Below are 21,266 nucleotides of genomic sequence, written 5' to 3' on the forward strand. Positions count from 1 at the left end.
TATAATTTAATATTAGGATAGTAAATAAATTAAATAGTATATTTGAAATGTCATTCACTTAAGGCTTGACAAGAGAAAAATAAATGAATTTAATTATCTAATTCCTGAGAATTTTCCCCTTGTGATGCTGCAACTGAAATTAAGCAGTCACACTATTGAAGTAACAGAGACTAGTAAGTTCAGGGGGTCATAAATAACATCATTATTGGCTTGTCCATCCCCGGATACTACAACACAGGATTCCTACTCCTCAGTCAGGCTCACCAAGAAGCAAAGGGAGAGGACCTAAATAAACAAAATCAGAAATGAAAGAGACAAAATAACTACAGACCCCACAGAAATACAAAGGATTGTTAAAAAATACTATGAACGACTCTATTCTAACAAACTAGACAACCTGGAGGAAATGGACATATTTCTAACGGAAGTACTTCAGTCCTCCTTTCAGAGGTTATGGTTCTTTTGAAGTGTGGTTTATCATTATGACCAGTTACTCACCAAAGAAAAGCAGAGGTTTACAACAATTTGAACTGTTGAAATTATTCATGAGTTTGGTCAAAATTGTCTCTAAATGAAATAGTTTGCAGACACAACTTAAAGAGCTCTGAAAAAAATCAAGAGGTTCTCTCAAAGATTGTGAGGAAGGACGTTCTGAGCATATCAGTGGGTCAGTTATTGAAGAGAACAGAGTGAAGAGCCAGTTGCCCTTGGGTTCAGATTCTTGTTTCTCCACTCACTATCTGTGTGATTTCGGCAAGCTAATCTTTGACAGTATTTTAATATTAAAAAATCATCCTAATAAAACTATGACGTAGATAACTTTATCTCTATTTTACAAAGGACAAAATTTAGGCTGCACCAGCTTAAGTAAGGCTAATTAGTTCACATAGCAAATTGTTTGACACAGCTGAAATTTAATTTCAGAGCAATTTGAATATGAAATGTGACCTTTCAATACTGTCATGCTGGGTTCAGTGGAGATATTACCTCCTATGATATGATTTCCCTTGATGACCCAAATTCTGTCATAGTACTTGTCAAGCTATTTTGTTATTATCTGTGACCATTCATGACAGATACCACAGATAGATATAAGCAATCCCCTGTGAACTCCAATGAACCAAAAGATCCTTCAGAGAAAGACCTTTTTATCTACATCTCCAGTCTCCAGCAGTGTGCCTGCACAAAATGATTTTTAAAATGAAAAAAAATTAATATACTTGGATGAATTATCAGATATTTGAAAATCAAAATTATGTTTTATGAATCTGAAACATATACAACTCTTGTCATTATGCTATGTCTTTAGTATAGAAATTAGTCCCTGAAAAAGAATTTGATTATATGATCCCTTCTGTTTCAATTGATGACTCATTGGCAGAAATATTGACCAAAATTGTCACAAATTCCCACAAGATCCAGAAAAAAAGACACATTGTATATTTAGAAAAAAATATTCAAAACATGGAGAAAAGATGAAATGTATGTTTTTGGGGGGTTGTGAAAAGGAGTAGGGTTTCTAATCCAGTCTTTTTATGAAGTAATCAAAGATACTTTTTGTATGTCAATTGTGTTAAAACTATAAAGTCTTTCAATTATGAGGGAAGATGTTTGTATATTGAAAGAAATATAGGGGCTGATTCTTGAATGCCATATAGTTCTGAATTTTTAGTGATTCATAATGCATTCACAGAGGTCTAATGACAAATACTGATCCAAACAATTCTAAATCTACCCTCCCCTTAAATTAGTTTTAAATCACTTTTAACTAATTAATAACTCAAGTGAATTATAAATTTTGTAAACTTAAGTAAACAATTTGTTAAGGAAATTGATTATCATTTACCATTGAATAATACAGGATGAGGCAAAAGTAGATTTACAGTTGTGAATATGCAAAACATGTGAATATTCTTGCACAATTATTTATTAATTATTGCATTATTTTCCACATGAACAACTGTAAGACTACTTTTGTCCTGCCCTGTATGTAATGATGTATAATAAAATTTGTACTAAGGAAATTACTCCAATTTTATCAGCTTTAGATTATTTGCTTCACATTCATTAATAGTTGCAAACCCCAGAAGCAAAACAAAGGAATCCAAGGTTTCCACTTAATTAGATGATTGCTCCTGAAATTTATATTGTTTTTAATATGTTTTCCTGTTCCTAAGAGGTTGTATACAAAGATTGGGATCAAGCCAACTTAACTGATTTACATAAAAAATTTTGAATATAGCTAGGCATTTTGACCACTTCATTGATTATGTGTGTTTATATGTTTAAATCAATTGTAATGCTAGTAATTGTGGTATAATAATGACAAACACTGAAACAAAAAAAGAATTGGTCAGTTCTATTTAGTGTTAACTTAGTTGATCAAACTTCAAGAAGATATTCATTAATCAACCATAAATCATTTTGAGAGAAACAAATTTAAATTTAAAGATTTAAATCACTTTAGTTATTACCATAAAAGTCAGTAAATCCCAAACTTTCTCTATTAGCATGAAAGTATTAGTCTTGGTGCAAGTTGAATATACTGATAATATTTAATATCTAATAACAATAAAAAATATAGTAAGGGAAACAAAGGAAAAAAATAAACAAATGGGACTACATCAAAGGAAAAGCTACTGCACAGCAAAAGAAAACATCAATTAAATGAAGAAGGAACTTCACTGTATGGGAGAACATATTTGTCAATTATACATCTGATATGAGATTAATTACCAAAATATATAAAGAACTTATACAACTCAACACCAGGAAGACAATCTAATTTAAAGATGAGCAAAGGACCTGAATAGACACTTTTCAAAAGAGGACATACAGATGGCCAAGAGACATGAAAAATGCGCAAAGTCACTAATCATCAAAGAGATGCAAATTAAAACTACAATGAGGTATCACCTCACACCTGCTAGAATGGCTACCATCAACAAATCAACAAACAGTAAGTGCTGGCAAGGATGTGAAGAAAAGGGGACCCTCTCTAAATGCTGATGGGAATGCAGACTGGTGCAACCACTGTGGAAAACAGTAAGAAATTTCCTCAAAAAATTAAAAATGGAACTTTTTGTAACAGGGAATAAAAACTTTCTACTATTCTGATGAAACATGAAATGGAATTTGAACAAAATATACTAACGAACTGATAAAAAGAACTTACATACTGACAATTTTTTTATAAGCATTCTAGAGGCCCAGTGCATGAATTCATGCATGGGTGGGGCCTAGCTGCCCCACCCTGTTGGGGGCCAATTGGGGCTGGGCTGGGGGCGGGGGGGGGGAAGGGACACGGAAGGTTGGCCAGCTGGCCCCATCCCCAATCAGGGGTGGGGGGGCAGCCAATCAGGAACCAGGCTGGCAGGAGGCTGTGGCTGTGGGAGGTTGGGGATGGGCTGATCAGGGCCCCAATTGGGCCAGTTGGCTGCCACAGTGCAAGACATAGCAACCAGTCATTCTGGTCTTTCCCTTATTCCAGTCGCTTGGCTTTTATGTATATAGATTGCAGGCATCAGTAGTTCCAGTTCCTGCTCATACAAAAACTGGCCTTGACCACAACTTTGGTTGACATAGATTGCCCAACTGCAGGACTTTGGCTAGCCCTAACCATTTTCAGTATGTTGACATTAAAGATTCCTACTGGGACCAGTAAGGACACTGCCTACACATCCACAACTCCTCTTCCTGATCTCTTTGTCCTGCTTTCCCTTTCCCTCTGTATAAAAACCCCTGCCTACACTGAGATGTTAACATGGGCTTTGGTTCAAGAGTCCCCCATCTTCTCAGGTGGCTAGCACTTGAATAAACCTCTTTCCTTTTTCACCAGCATCTGTCTCATGAGTTTGGCTTTTGTGGCACGTAGTCAAACTTTGGTTCTGGTTACATTTTGACCCAGTGATTCCACTTCTGAGAATCTATCCTAAGAACCCTGAAATACCAATCAGAAAGAATACATGCACCCCTCTGTTCATAGCAGCATTATTTATAATAGTCAATATCTGGAAACAGTTCAGGTGCCCATCAATAGATGATTTAATAAGAAAAAAAGCTATGGCACATTTACACAATGAAATGCTACAGTTATAAAAAGGAAAGAATCTCTTACCCTTTGTGACAGTATGGATGGACCTGCAGATTATTATGCTAAACAAAATAAGCCAATCAGAGAAAGACAAATACAATATGATCTCATTAAAAATGAAATCTACGAACAAAATAAATGGAAAGGAACACAATAGAGCCAGAGGCATGGATACATGGAACAGTCTGACAAATGTCAGATGGAAGGAGATGTGAGGGGAGGCATGACTGGATAAAAGAAGGTAAAGAGATGAGCCAAATAACATATATTCATAGCCCATGGACATAGACAACAATATGGAGAAGGCCATGGAAGGGGGCTGGGTGGACATGGGCAAATGAGGAGGAAATGGAGGGCATCTGCAATAGTGCCAACAATAAAAAAAAAAGACATAGTAAGCAAAAAATTTATAACCTTCAGTTTAATTAAGTAAAAGTTGCTAGAATCACTACTTTAATTAAGAAATCCAGATGGCTCCAGATTTCAGGCATAAAATGTACTCTCACCTTGAGAAGTGTCATCTTGGATAAGTTTCCTCTTTTAAAATCATCACAGATGTTCTCTAACAGAGAAAAACACAGGTGGAACACAACCAACGACTTATGGGATATTTCATTTCTGATAGAACATTCTATTAAGTTCCAGGCCACAACCTTAATATTATTAAGTTCCAGGGCACAGTCTTAATATTATTATCTGGAATGTGGTTTAGTCATTCAGGAATAATGGTTTCTGATCACCCAAACATTTCCATTTATTGACCTATTTTTAAAAATTCATTTTAACATCACGGTCTTGTCCTCTTAAAATAGTAACAATGTTTCTACAAAGACAATGATATATTTCCTTCTTCCAGCATTTTGGAATGTAATATCTATTATCATATTTCTCTAGGATTTGTGCTAGATACTACAAAAAAAATCTTTGAATTATGTAGTGTCTCAACATGAAACCTACAGACGCTAACTTGTACTAATATCTGCAACCTATATACCAAATTATAAAACACTAGAAGGAACATGAACAAATTCACCTACACTTTCTAGCTGCTGGGTTTATTGTTGTTGATGATGTTTTAATAAGTTTGTTATGTCTTTGCTGTAACCGTCAGTGATATTTTCCTGTCTTTGCTGTTTATTCTACCTCATTTGGAGTTTCTGAATCTCTTGGCTTTGTCATCTCTTTTGCCACCACCACATTTTATCATTAGACATGATAACAGAGTTCAGTTTTCCTGGTTTCTCCCCAGTGCCCCCAAGGACACAGGTTGTACTTCCCCAGGGTTTCTGTCTGTAAGCTGCATCAGCTTCAGCTATAGACTCCACCCCAGCATTGGCCAGAGTTACCTTACTCTACTCTTTCATGGGGGATAGTCAGATCTCAGAAAATGAACTTTTTCCTGTCACTTGAGTAGTCTTCATTATGTTTTTCCATAACAAAAGATGGGTCAAATTGATTATTTTCCTGATTATCTCATTTTTTACACATTCAATTCATTACAGCTTATTTGAAAAAATTTTTCTTTAATAGTATCTTTTATAGACTTAAAGAAATTTAATTTTTAAGATAAAAATCACTAAATATGTACCCTGGCTGGTTTGGCTTAGTGGATAGAGCATCAGCCTGCAGACTGAAGGGCCGGCCCCAGGTTCGATTCCGGTCAAGTGCACATGCCCAGGTTGTGGGCTTGATCCCCAGTGGGGGGCATGCAGGAGGCAGCCGATCAGTGATTCCCTCTCATCATTGATGTTTCCATCTTTCTCCCTCTCCCTTCCTCTCTGAAATTAATAAAAATATATATTTTTTAAAAATCACTAAATATGCTAAATATATGAAGTGATATATTTGCATGATTTGAGGAGAAATAAAAATATGAACAAGAAAGACATCATCTAGTGATAATAGATACTATACTATAAAAAGTGAAAGTTTTAATACAACAGAATAGAATGAGAAGTAGAATGATCATTTTAGGCTAAGTCCTAATCTTTCTTCTCCAAGAATATTATTGATCAAATTAATGTATTATCTCTAAAAATTATTTTATTTATAAAATGAGGAATATAAGTACAGTTAACCCTTGAACAATGCAGGAATAGGAGCACCAACCCCCACCCCAGCCAAAAGTCAGCATATAACTTTTGACTCCCCCAAAATGTAACTACATATAGCATTCTCTTGACTGAAAGCCTTACTAATAATATAAACAGCTAATTAACACATATTTTGCATGTTATATGTATTTTTACTACATTCTTACAAAAAAGGAAGCTAGAGAAAAGAAAATGTTATTAAGAAAAGCATAAGAAAGAGAAAATACATTTATAGTATTTATTGAAAAAAATACATATATAAGTGAACCTGTGATGTTCAAACCCATGTTGTTCAAGGGTCTACTTTAAAAGTCCTTTTCTACTTTGAACATTCTATAATTCTCAAAAATATTGTCTCATAGTAATGAGTATGTATTAGTGAGATCCTTGTGATAAAGTCAGCTAACTGTGCTAGTTTCTAAACAGTAAGAATTACCTTTGGTTGGCTAAAGCTAAGTAAATAGGATGGGTATCAAAAACTATAGAGGAACAACTATAGGAAATAAGCAATAAGCATTTACTGGTAATTTTTTGATATCTGTATATAATTACATACTGAAAGTATAAGAAAGTTATTAGAGGTATCAGCTCAGGCAAAAATAAATCCAGAGCATGATGAATAATAAAATGCATAAATAACATTAGCTTTAGAGGACACAATCTACCCTGTGTCCTCTTGTTTATTCTGTATCCCTTCATTCCACATCTCTGAGGTAGCCACATCTCTGATACACCTATGATCTTCTTACCCAATTATACTCTAGATGAAAAAAAGGACATGATAAAATCAATGACATTATTATTCAAATACTAGGCACATATTCAAATATTAGATGCCATCTTAGCATACTCTCACTTTAAGAAGCTTAGAATATTAATGATGTCTAATATATCCTATTCTCCAGGAATTCTACTTCTACTTATATATGCAATAGAAGTCATATATTAAAATATTTAAAGAACTATTTTGTCACAGCCAGAAACTGAAAACAATTTGGTTGTCAATCAACAAGTGAAAGGATAATCCTAATATATAAAAAGCCAGGAGCCGTCACGACCGACACAACTGGATGGACTACCGAACAGCAGGCTGCGTGGGTGACAAAGCTGGCAGGGTGATTAAGGAGGGTCGACCAAATGGCTGAACAGCAGGCTGTGTGGGGCAACCAGGCCAGCAGTGGGGTTAGTGAGGGACAAACAAACGACTGAGCAGCAGGCTGCATGGGACGATCAGGCCGGCATGGGGGTTAGTGAGGGATGACCAAACGACTGAACAGCAGGCTGCGTGGGGTGACCAGGCCGGCAGGCAGAGGCAGTTAGGGGTGATCAGGCAGGCAGGCAGGTGAGCAGTTAGAAGCCATAGGTCCCAGATTGTGAGGGGGATGTCTGACTACCGGGATTGGGCCTAAACCAGCAGCCAGACATCCTCCAAGGGGTCCTGGATTGTGCAGGGTGCAGGTTGGGCTTAGGGGACCCCACACACACACATGAATTTCATGTACTGGGCCTCTAGTTGTAATATATTTTCACAATGAGAGTTCAAGCAAAAGTGACATAAATGAAATAAAGCACATATATCATATAGATGACTCAAAAATATAATATTGAATGAATAAAAAATCAGGTTAAAAAGTTTCATAAAGCACAATATAAATTTATGTAAAGTTTAAAAACATGTTAAACAAAATAATATAATAGAAACAATATATTTTATCATACACAAATGTGTTTTATACAGGGGTTGGCAAAAGTAAGTTTATAGTTGAAAATACACAAAACATAGTTCATTCTTATATTATTTACTAGAGGCCCGGTGCACAAAATTCATGCACTTGGTCGGGGAGTGGGGGGGTGATGGTGTTCCCTCAGCCCGGCATGCATCGTCTCACAATCTGGGAGCCCACAGAGGATGTCCAACTGATGGCCAGAAGTTGGACATCCTTAGTGCTGCCACAGAGGAGGAATAGGTTCCCACCACCGCTGCTGCACTAGCTAGCCATGAGCCTGGCTTCTGGATGAGCAGCGCTCTCCCTGTGAGAGCACACTGACTACCAAGGGGCAGCTCCTGCATTGAGAATCTGCTCCCTCGTGGTCAGTGTGTATCATAGTGACCAGTCGTTCCACCATCCAGCCGAAAGTGGCTTTCCGAGCTCCCCCAAGCAGTCCCAGATTGCAAGAGGGCACAGGCCTGGCTAAGGGAACTCATGGGGGCAGGATCGGGGCTGGGGAGGTACGTGGGAGGTTGGCCAGCCAGAGAGGGACTGCCGGAAGGCTCCAGGGCATGTCCAGCCCATTTTGTTCAGTCCCAGTCAGCCAGACCCCAGCAGCAAGCTAACCTACCAGTTAGAGCATCTGCTCTTTGGTAGTCAGTGCATGCTATAGCGACTGATCATCCAGTTGACTGTCTACCCCCTGGTGGTAAGTGCACATCATAGCAATTGGTCAACCAGTCGACTGTCTGCCCCCTGGTGGTCAGTGCACATCATAGCAAGCAGTTGACCATCCTTAGCATATCATTAGCATAGTACTCTTTGATTGGTTGAACAGTCAACTGGATGACCGGACACTTAGCATATTAGGCTTTTATTATATAGGATTAATTATTGTATTATTTATTTGTATTACAGCTATAAACCTATAATTTGGCCATCTCTGTATTTTTTCACAAGCTTTATATAAATCATGTATATATATACACATTCTCTTTCGCCATCTCTCTCTCATATGTGTATATGGGATGTAGATAGGCAGACAGACTGATAGATACAAGTAAAACTATGAAGAAATGTTTCCTCTGAAGAAAAATGTACAAGGAATGGGGAACCAACATAGCTCTGGCACATAAGCATCCTCAAATGTTTTTTTTTGTTTTTTTTAATGGTGGATGGTTGGCACATGATAGTCTATTATTTTATATTTTACCTCTTTTAATATATCTGAAATATTGTTAATATAAATTATAAAGATCATAAAAATTATAATTTAAGCAATTCAGTGGAGGAGTTGAGGTGAAGGAGGTGCTCCTAAATCCACATGTAGTTTAATACGTTATTACTTCTGTAGTCATAACCAGCTCCTTCACTTAGTGTCTTGCATAGTACAGTCATGCACCACTTAATGTAGGGGGTTACATTCTGAGAAATGCATCATTTAGCAGTGTTGTCATTGTGTGACTAACCGAGATGGGCTGGCCTACTACTTTTATATGATTAGCAGTAACTTTGTTTACCCCAGCAGCACCATAAACACACAATGCTGTATGCTATGATGTTACCATGGCAACAATGTCACTCGGCAATAGGAAGGTTTTAGCTCCATTATAATCTTACTAGAGGCCCAATGCATGAAGATTTGTGCAAGAATAGGCCTTTCTTCCCCTGGCTGCCAGCACCGGCTTCCCTCCGGCCCCCAGGACCCGGGCCTTCGCTCTGGCCACTGCCTTCCACCTTCGCTCTGGCCCTGCTGCCTTGCTGTAGCCCCCTCCACCCGCTAACCCCCCTTCGTAGCAGGCATCCCACTCTGCCCCAGCCACTCCTCGCTTGCACGTGTGCGCTGCCCAGAGGACTGGAGTGGCCGGGGCAGGGTGGAATGCCTGCATCATTGCCATATACTGTATATACTGACTAGTATTATCATTTTAAACGATGGGCAACTGATTTTTTAAATTGCACCCTCAGCAAGATTATTATAATAAGGCATATATCAAGATACACCTAAACCCTCTCCTTCATGTCACCCTATTTTTGTATTCTTTCTCAACTATGTTATTGGTTCTTACTCTACCCTTAACCTCCATTCCAAATGCTGACCCATGTACACCTGACCAGAATCACTGCTTCAAAATGAAGGTAGATTAAACACAAAAGAAAACACACACCTTCACACATACACAGACACCTTTCTCTAAAGGTAATCTTTCAATATAATTTTATTTTCTGGTGTTTTCCCTCGTGATTTTCCTGAGAACATTTTAGCACATCTTCCCCAGACTTATTAATGAACTGTTAATGAACTGACACAAGAATGTACCAGTACTTATGTAAATGATGGAGTTGCTGAACCTAGAGTTAAAGTTTGGTACATTTCAAGGATATGAAATCAATCATCTTGATATTAAGAACTGCCACCTATATGCCCTTCACATTAGTGCTATTTCATAGTCCCTCCACCTTGATGAGCCTCACAGGTGACTTTGAAAGCCTGGACATTCCTAGACTTGATTAAACTATTCTTTTCTATACACTGGTTCTTAAGTTCAGAAAATTCCCTAAGGCAGTTATTTGTGGTTACAAATCCCAAGAAATGCAGATCCTTGCGGTCAGTGAAAACTGAAGTTGGAGCGAGGAGAAAGAAGAGCTGCTTCTGAATACACTATAGCCTCTGAAAATAAAGGCAGTAGCCACCTAGCTTACCAGAGAGAAGGCATGAGATAAAGAATTTGAATAGTAGAATCACATATGATGGCTTGACATTCCAGACAACTATTCCAATTAGTCAATCACTCAACAGGTATTGTTTGAGCACCCAGGACTGATGGCTTGAGGCCTGAGGAAAATTGTGTCATGTCATGTGTTATAACTCTACCCTTGTCCAAGTTCAAAAGATAAAAATTAGTCTTCCCTGAAGTGTCCTTTTATAGAATTAATATTAATTACTTTTTCACATAAAAAAGTCCAGAAATATTTTTACTGTTTTGCAATCAAGTCATAAATATAATTAAGAAAATAAGACTAGAAATAGTATACAGAAAACATTTTACTATAATTTTTTAAATTAGACTACCTAATCAAAAGGGAAAGAGTTTATATGGTTACATATTTGTTTTTCTCAAGTAGTGTCTGGAACAATTTACCAGGGAGTCTCAGGTAGTTGGAATAAATCCAAAATCTAGGTTATATTACAATTTTGTATTTTGCAACTGATCTGAGCTATTTACACTTCATCATACTGTTGACAGTCTATGAAGACAGCCAAAGGCATCTCAGAACTTGTAAAAACTTGACTTGGCCATCTTAATCTGTCAATTCCTCCTGGATTCTAACTTTGGTCTCTCTCTCTCTCTCTCTCTCTCTCTCTCTCTCTCTCTCTCTCTCTCCCTCTCTTCCTCTCTCTCTCCCCCTCTCTCTCCTCTCTCTTTCCCTCTCCCTCTCTCTCCTTTTCAGAATTTCATGTGAATACTATTGCTAATTAATTTTGACTGTCAATAGAAGAAGGCCTGATAAAGGGATTAGAAAACAAAGAAAAAGTGAGAGAGTGGAACCTGTAAAGAAATAGTAAAACAAAAATAGCTTTACCATGTTCTGCTTCCTTACCAATCAGCAATAAAGCCACCAATTTCAACTTCCAACCTGCCTTCACCTGGCCCATAAAGATCATTCTTCCTGTCTTTAGAATCAGGCTTCTCTATCGCTCTTAGAATTTATATTCACTAGTCATCTGTATACACCCTTTTGTTTTCTTTATAAAACCTTGAACTAAGGAACCATTTAGAAAATGCTTATGAAACTTCCTAAATGAGTATAGTCCATTTGCATATGGAAGTAAAGAAAGATGCTGGTGACCAAAGAGAACACAGCTTCCATCCCAGGACTCTGCCTGAAAAATATAGTTGTCACGTGTTACACATTCACCAAAGCCAGCAAAATGTCCATGATCATGGCCTTCCAGGCCTTGCCACTCTGATTTTCTCCTGGTGCAGAAATACATGGAAAAATTAGAAGCCATAAATGATGAGGGGAGGTGAAATTTTTATGTGAAAGGTGCCAGTCCAAGTAAGAGCCATCTGGCCGATGGAGTGCTGAGGAAAGCCGAAAAACATGATATTGTTTCATTATTAAACTGCTGATTCTGGCACCATAACACTGTTTTGAATTCTTGTTCTGCCATTTACTAGTTGCATAACCTCAGGGAAATCACTTAACTCTATGCCTCAGTTTCCTAATCTGTGAAATGGGTCAATAAGGTCTACTTTATCCTTGTGTTGTAAATATTAACTGATGAAAAGTGTTTAAAACTTTGCTAATATAGTTAGGTCTACACCAATGCTATCAATCACTATTTTACCATAGAAAGCTATTAAACATAAAACCATATCCAGACATTCCTGAGTGTATCATTTTATTTTAGCTCAGTAAAATAGTGTATGCTCATATTAAAGGCCCTGAGTATCAAGAGCATATTAAACAATAGTTTAAATCCTTTGTTTAAAATAGTAAGGCAGAAATAATGATTTTAGAAACTAGTTTAGACATAGTTTCTCAAAAGAGAATCATAGCAAGAAATACTTTCTCTAATTCATGAGCTGTACTGACTTCTTTTGCAAAAAGCGTAACATAAAACATAGTTCACTACTAAATGTTGCCAGAATAAGCAGTGCTTCATATGAAGATATAAATAAGAGAGAAGTGGAACTATCATTCTGCTTAAATAAAATTTACTTTTAAAAAAAGTACTTACATTTGTATAGGATGTAATTGGGTAGCTATAAGGAACAATGATCATCAGTAAGAGTGAGAAATTCACTGTGGGTTCTATTCTTGAGGTATTCAGGCTGTATATGAGACAATTAAACATTTATTTGTCATCAACTGTGAATCAATCTCAGTATAGGGTGCTAGGATCACCAAGATAGATAATACATGTATTCTGCATTTAGGAACTGTCAAGCTGATAAGATATATATATATATATATATATATATATATATATATATATATATATATATATGGTACTGCTGTCACACAAAAAAAGGGTAAATATGTACTTGGTTAAATAATGTCTCCCCCAAATTCATGTCTATCTAGGACCTGTGAATGCGGCCTCATCTGAAAGTAGGGTCTCTGCAGATTGTCATTAAGATGTAAGTTAAGAAAAGGTCATGTCAGAACACTGCTGCTCCGAGTCCGCATATTCTTCTGAATCCTGCCCTACCACACTAACTGTTGGGGTCAAGCCCCTCTGCCAGGGGCTGGACCTTCTTGGACACCGGGTGGTAGATAGAGAAGCCATGAGAAGTTGTGAGTATATAAGAATGAGTATTACAGGAGCCAGCAGACAAAACAGTTCTTCGCAACAGTCTCATATAGGCAGCCAAACACTGCTAGTCAATAAATCGCCTTTCCCACAAAGTAGCAGCAGCCTCTGTACCCACAGCCACAAGCGAGCAGCCGCTCCCTACCTCACTGCCTCACATAGTAGCAGCACCTGAGCTCTCTCCTCAGCAGCCTCATAGCCTTTCTAGCCTTACATTGCAGCAGTACCAGCTCTTAGCTTCGTCTCTGCTCTCTAGCCTTAGTAATATGCTTTAATACTTAGACAAAAGAGGCTTCCTGCCAACAGTGACATTAATCATTTGAGTTATAGCAGGGCACAGTGTACTGTGAGATTGCTGTGGCCTTGCATCTGTGTATAGTCCGTGGACACCCTGATTAAGATTCTCATATTCAAAGTGGCCATGGCTATCCGACGTACTCTCAACAAGGCCTTTCACACTCCAGTTGGCCTTGGGCATCTGGCGTACTCTGGCATAGTTCTCACAGTCATATTGGATTAGAGTGAGCTAAGGGACACAGGAAGCCACCAGAAACTTGGAGAAACAAGGAAGGGCTCTTCACTGGAACCTCTGGAGGGAGAGTGGCCCTGCCAATACCTGCACTTCCTACTCTGGTCTCTGGAACTGTGAAATAAAACTTCTCTTGTTTTAAGTCACCTAGTTTGTGTAATTTGTTGTCATCCACAGAAAACTAAAACAGAAGGACTTCACAGAGTAGAAAAAATCTGAGCTGCATTTTTGAGAACTTTGTATGTAATTTTGTATTAGATGTGGGGAGAAAGGCCACAGCAAAGAAGGAAATGGGATGTTCAAAACAGGGAGAAAAAAGCAATGTGGCCTGTTTAAGGAGCTACAGTGGCTTGGCTCAATCAAACTGACAGTTCCAGGATGTGGAGGTGTTGGAAGCTACCCATTGTCTTCACTATCAGAGAAGTATAAACAAGGAGCCCTGAACACTATTGAACCTTGAGCCCTGGCAAGGGCCAGAGCTATGCACTGATTGTTTAGTTGAGACAATGGTGGCTCAAGCAATTTCCTGAGCAAATAGTCTCATAGTAAATCTTACTCTCATACTAATATTTACTGACCTTTAAGGTGGTCTGCCTGTTGCCGGAATTGCCTGCCTGAATAAGGGCTATATGTGTATCCAAACTTGAATAAAAGGTTGGCAAGGCCTGGGCACCAGTGAAGTCCTTCCCCTTGCATTGGACTCCATTATTTCCAAATTATTATTTCTTGTCTCATCTCTGTCATTTGCACGCAGCCCTTCTCCAGACCCTGAACCCTGAACCAAGCGGGACGTGGGTCACACATGGAGGTAGTAAAGACATTTGCTTCACGCTTAGCTCTTTACTGATAGCGCCTACACTGAGGCTTGCCTCAAGGTGCAGACAAAACACCAATCAAGAGTAAGAGCTACCACCTGTATCATCTAATTGTGCATACAACTTTCTATTCACCTGTATTAACTCTATTGATCTCTTAAGCATGGTTTTTGTTTTTGTTTTGTTTTTAGTTTGAATGTACTGGGTCCCCACTCAGCTCTTGAATGACTCTAGGTCCTCCTTTCAAGATATCTTCCAATTCACTGCCTTCCCCACTAGATTCTGAACTAGTCCACACATATTTATGTGTGTAATCAAAAGACCGGTATGTCACACAATTCATGCCAACTAGGTCAAATTTATCCTAGAGGAGCATTAGGCAAGTAAGAAAGGGAGGCAACATACGACCGGGCCTTCTATTTCTGGACGTTGAGACATAATCATTTTCATTCAGGAAGTGGTTTGAACAGAGGTAAATAACATTGAATTCTGAAATCTAGCAAAACACACTCTTCAGAAGGAACGGAACCCCTCAGGGGGCTGAAGGAATGGAAGTTCTGGATGTCAGTTCCAGCTTCCCACCTTCGCTTCTCTTTATGTCCTCTTTCCCTTCTTAGGTAAGATTTGATGAGAAAATAAATAAGCCTAAGGTATCTTAAAAGTGAGAAAATGAATAATGTGAGATTTTAGCATTTGGATTAGATAAGCCATAGGAAGTCCTCTCAATATATAGTCTGGGGAAATTTGGAGGCTCTATAACTTGAAGCCTGAGAAAGGACTCCATCCTGAGGGATTTGTACCTCGTGGGGGGAGAGTCTGAGCTGCAGAGGGGTCTTCCACCCTGTGCCTTTAGCAGAAGTGTTCTATGGAATCACTATGAGGAGTTCAGGTTAGCTCATTGCCTACTGAGTTCATTTTACAGTTTCATGTTCAAGAAAATCTGACTAAAAATATTCAGAAAAGGAAAAATAACCACTAAACAAACCTTTAAAGCCTACATCATATATTCCTCCTCAAAGCTTCTCCTGTGTGTTTTTTCCATGTGTGTGAGTTTGTTTTTTTTTTCACTTCTTTGAAATCTTGATAGAATTAGGCAACCTTGTTTCTCCTTCAAGTGTATATATTGAAAAAAATAAGTAAAAATAAAAAATATAAAGTGTATGTGGATGCAAAAGAAATTAACACAATTACTTCTCTCTCCAAGCAAAATATAAAGAGTTTCTACTGTGAATGAAGCTGTGGGCAATGGGTAATTATCTTAGCATTGGTCAGAGCCACTAGATACCTGTCCTATTTACATTATTAAAATGAAAACAAAGTTGAAAGATACCTTGTTAAATGTTCTATAGCTTTGTTTTTGGTGTGATTAATACTACTATTTGCATACTTGTCATCGATACATTATCACTCTTTATCTCTTTGAGGGATGACAGTTAAAAAGGAATGAATTATGAAAAAAAATTATTTGATGGTCAGTTACATCTTGTTTTTTATCATCTAGCTACCCACAGTAATTCTAACAATAATTAAGCTTCGAATTTGCCTCATAACCATTAGTTTACTATCATTGCTGGGGAATAGACATAAGATCATTCTTTTAAAAAATGTTCTTACTAACTGGGCCTTTATATGCCCTCACGTATTTGGAAATAACAAAACTTCAGGTGTCAGTGGAGAGTTGAAGTGGGATAAAAAGCCAAAACACTAACTTCAAATATTCTGCTGCTTCTTTGTATTGCTGAGGACAGAGGACCAGGGAGAGAGACCTCTACAGTGCATCTTGCTCCCAACGTGCTGTCCTCTCCCCCATCTTTCCCATGATTCTTTGCAATGTCCTCCTGCAACCAAGGTTGGCCTGAGGTGCACTGGGGAATGGGGCAAGGTTAGAGGTCACACATGGGAGAATGTAGAGAAGGAAAAAGAACGACAACCACAGGAAAGAAGAATGTGTAGTGAGAACATGGTGAAAGGAAGAACGCAAATGGAGGGTGAGGACAAGCACATCTAGAAATGCTTACACAGCTTGGGAAGGACACCAGGTTGAAAACAGGATGAGAAATTTTAATCTTATTCATTAAAGTTCAAGTTTGGGGTGATCCCAACAGGAAAGAGAATGCACAGGTTTTGGGGTCCCGAATGTATAATTTAAAATACAGAAATGTACAAGAAAAAATTATTAGGAAATTTAGAAAACTATTGTCTTTTGGAGAGAATACGTAAAACATTTAAACTTATTTCTAATTTTTCATATTTATCAGAATTGTATTAATAAGCAATAATTTATTTTATAACAAAAGAATATAAAAGAGGCCAGTTACATTTTTCAGATTCCCCTTGAACTGATACTATTAAAGTGCAGTTATTTCTATGCTTTACAACACAACAAAACATTTTCATTTATATAAATCTACAAAGAAAAAAATCAAATAATTAATGCACACAAGTCAGCATTGTAGTGATGGACCACCAGATTTTTCTTGCTTTAGTAGCCTAACCTGAACAGTTTCTTAGCTTCCCTCACTCTCTTGGGGAAGCATCTGTTTTCAGTTTCAAGAGTAAATGAAATAATAATAAAGCCCTGTGAATACCTGTGCCAAGGCCAACTCGCTGTAGGAGAGGAGCTAACAATATCTAAGTGAATGACTCTATTTTTCTGTTGTTGTATCTCAAGTGTTAAAACACTTACAACATTTAAAATATCAAAATATTTGTGAGCATTAATTGTGACATTCATAACATCTGAGAAGAGAAAAGATATGAGAGAGCATGGACTAAGGGCAAGTATAAAGACAGAACCTGAAAGCCACAAAATAAACAAATGCAAATAATAAATAAAGGCACATAAGAGATCTTTTAATAAACTAAGCATATTTTAAAAGCTTAGTGGGGTTAAGGGGGAGGGCAAAATAAGTAAGATTTGAAGGTGTTGTTACTGTGTAGTTTTGCCAACCGAAATCAAATTTTATAGCCAATTTATTTCTTAAGAACCTACAGGAGTGCTATTTGCCCCTAACTTTCACAGAAGTTCAACCTCTAGCCATTGTTTCTCCATCTAGCTGTAGAAATAACCCAGAGCTTGTCTGTAGCCACCCTTGAGGGATAGGCAGGGGCACTGGGAGCCTCTAGTCTCCCAGGAAGTAGACTGCATCCTTATGATTTCCTGGACACGCGCTGCTCTTGCTCTCAATCCAGAAACCACCTCCCCAGATCTTTATAAACAGCCTCTTTGTGCTGGGGGGCTTCCCCATACCGTCCTCATTCCTACTGGGTCTTCTCTACTCAACATCCCACCCATGCTTATCTGGGCTCTGAAATTCTGTCCTCAACTACAGTCTCCAAATGCTTTTCTGTCTTGGTCTGAATAAGTCTTAGTAAGATCTGGAAGATGGAACAAATATTTCCATTTTCTTTGGAAAGTTACTGTAGCCTATAAAGGGAAACAAAGGTAGAGTACAGAAATGTGAAAAATAAGAGATACCAGGGGGGAAAAGTCATGTTTTGAAAGAAAGACCTCTGGCTGGCTCTACTTTTTTAATGAATTTCATTGTTTTGTTATTAAAATATTACATTTTAAATCTAAAATGAGCCCTGCCTAGATAGCTCAGTTGGTTATAGTGCCATCCCAATACACCAAGATTGTGGGTTTGATCCCCAGTCAGATCACATACAAGAATCAAGCAACAACAAATCTCTCTCTCTCTCTCTCTCTCTCTCTCTCTCTCTCTCTCTCTCTTTCTCTCTCTCTCTCCCCCCTCCTTCTCCTTCTCCCCCCCCTCTCTCTCTCTCTCTCAAATCAACAAATTAAAAAATCAATTAAAAAATCTATAAAAAAATCTAAAATGAAATCCAAATAACTGAGTTCTCCATGCCCTAATTTTACCAAAAAACAAACAAAATGCACACACACACACACACACACACAAAAAAAAAAACTTCAAGAAACAAATGTAACCATTTTAGATTAGGGACAGATTTATTCATTCCTTTTTATTTGCTTTATGGGTGACTATATGAAGTCAAATTGTTAACAGAAAAATAATCAAATGTTCAAAAATCCCCTTACTTATTTTGAGTAAAGTTAGAAATACACTAACAAGTAAGAACTCCAAATATGAGACCACCATGGTAAGAGCTATCCAAACTTTCCAAAGGAGTACAATTCATTTTTCTTGATTTCCTATGTCCCAATTAGTAGTGAAAGTCACAAAATGCAAAGGGCCTAAATGCAGGTGTTTTGGAAACAGCAGTAAATGTCCCAGGGGTTTGGGGAAGGGGGCGGAATAGGGGGTTGTCTACCATTCAACATTTCTCTTAGGTTTCCAGGAATCCCGAATGACAATATGTAGGTGCTAGGAGGCTCATATACCAACTCTCTGTACTTTTTCTGGGAAAAAGAGGGAACTGTAGAAGTAATCTATTCCAAATATCCCTGGGTTTATACTAGTACAATGGCAGAAAAGACCCAAAACCGTATCCCTTAATACACAGTCCATGGAAGAATCCTTATTATTAGCAACACTGGACCATATTCTATAAGATCCTTAATGAATATTTTAGTTACTCATGATGCTCCAAACTAAATCTGCACATCTCTTCTCTAGAGTTCCCTTTCTATCTTTCCCTCTAATTTCATTCCGTCAAATCTAACTTCATGAGTAAGGAGACAGGAGACCTAATAGCATTTCTTATGTTAGCATAGCGGAATCTAGTTATCTGTATTTCACAGATGATGGCGCATGATTGTGCATGTGCTTGTAGAGACGACCACTGTGCTATTCATTGGGGGAATTTACATTTTATTTGTTTTCCTCCATTTAAAAACACTAGGGGAAAACAAAGCCCTTCTTTATTATCTCCTTCCTTCTGCTCACTCTGGGGTTTTCTTGTTGCTCTCTTTCTAATTCTTTGAGTTGTAGAGTTAGATGATTTACTACCATTTTTTCTTGTTTTTTGAGATAGGCCTGTATAGCTATAAACTTCCCTCTCAGGACTGCTTTCATTGTGTCCCATAGGTTTTGGATTGTTGTGTTTTCATTGTCATTAGTTTCCAGGATGTTTCGAATTTCTTCTTTGATTTCATTGGTAACCCAATCAATATTTAATAGCATGCTATTCAGCTTCCAGGTGTTTGAGTATTTGGGGTTGTTTTTATTGTAGTTTATTTCTAATAATATGCCATCATGGTCTGCGAAGACGCTTTTTATGATTTCAATCTTCTTGAATTTGGGGATACTTTGCTTGTGACCCAATATATGGTCTATTTTTGAATATGTCTTATGAGCACATGAGTAGAATGTATATTCCCTGGCTTTGGTGTGAAGTGTTCTGAAGATGTCTATTAAGTCCATCTGATCTAGTGAGTCATTTAGGATTGCTGTATCTTTGCTGATTGTTTGTTTAGAGGGCTTATCCAGTGCTGTCAGTGGTGTATTAAAGTCCCCTACTATGATTGTATTGTTGTCGATCTCTCCTTTGATATCTTCCAGGAGTTTTTTTATGAAACAAAGCCCTTCTTAAAAAATTATTCCTCCTATCAAGCAATCAAACTTGTATTTCATTTTATATTTTTATTATTCAAGTTTAGCCACACAGATATCATCCCTCCAACCTTTTTTAAATGGCTGTGTGATCTACAAATAATACAAACTGACGTTTAAAAATCACATTATTCTAAACACTGCAGAATAATTGCTGGCAAATATTTTCCAGTATGTGTCACTGAAACATCTAGCACATACAAGTCAGATGTTGTGTAATGCGTATGCCAGGATGAAACCTTATGTTCACAGATTTTGAAAATATAATTTCTAACTTCAACAGAATAGGGACGAGACACCTATTTTCATAATGTGAATTTAGTCTGGAACCCTGACAGAATGACAGATATTAAAATGGGCCCTGTATTTCTAAATGACAGCCTAGGCTAACATGAAACTTTTAAAGTCAGGGCAAATCACTAGGAGATACTGCCAATTTGCTTTTTTCTCTCTCTAGCTCTCTCTCTCATTATTTCTTTCAATGTGTTTTGCATGGTAATGGCTTTCTACAGTTTTGACATGTTCTAAACCCAAAGTGCAATTAAATTATCCTGAAATTTGTCATTATTATTTCAGAAAAAAAATGACTCACATTTTCTTTTTTGCTTTCAAAGAAACAGATTGCTAAACAAATTAATCACATTAATGGCTAACAATGTATTGACCTCCATGAATTTTCCAGATCTGTTCCACCATACTTGCATGAAATTTCTCTAGTCCCAGAAAATCTAATGAAGTAGGTTCTCATTCCACATTTCATAGATGAGGAACCTGTATGCACAGGCACTGTGTGTTCTTGGTCATGGCCACATAGCTGGGAAGTAATGGCACCCAAAATCTAGCCCAAATCTACCTGAAAACAAAGCACATGATTTTTCTGGTTATTATTTCTGCTATATATTTTCAGTAAATACATTATCTCAACACTTACTATGTACATATAAGTATTCTAACGGGGCCTTGAATTATACAGACAAATAAGAAAATCTTCTCATCCAAGAACTTAACAAATCTTTCTCATCTGTTTAGCATGCTCACTGTATTTTTAAATGTGTATATTTTCAAATTTGTAAACATTAATAGCCTTATTGACTATTATTCTAAAAGTAGTAATGCATATATTATCCTACAATAGAAATTAACTTTGTTCCAATCATTCTAACACAT

This window comes from Myotis nattereri (assembly GCF_964212035.1).
Source record: "Myotis nattereri genome assembly, chromosome: 7".
NCBI lineage: Eukaryota > Metazoa > Chordata > Mammalia > Chiroptera > Vespertilionidae > Myotis > Myotis nattereri.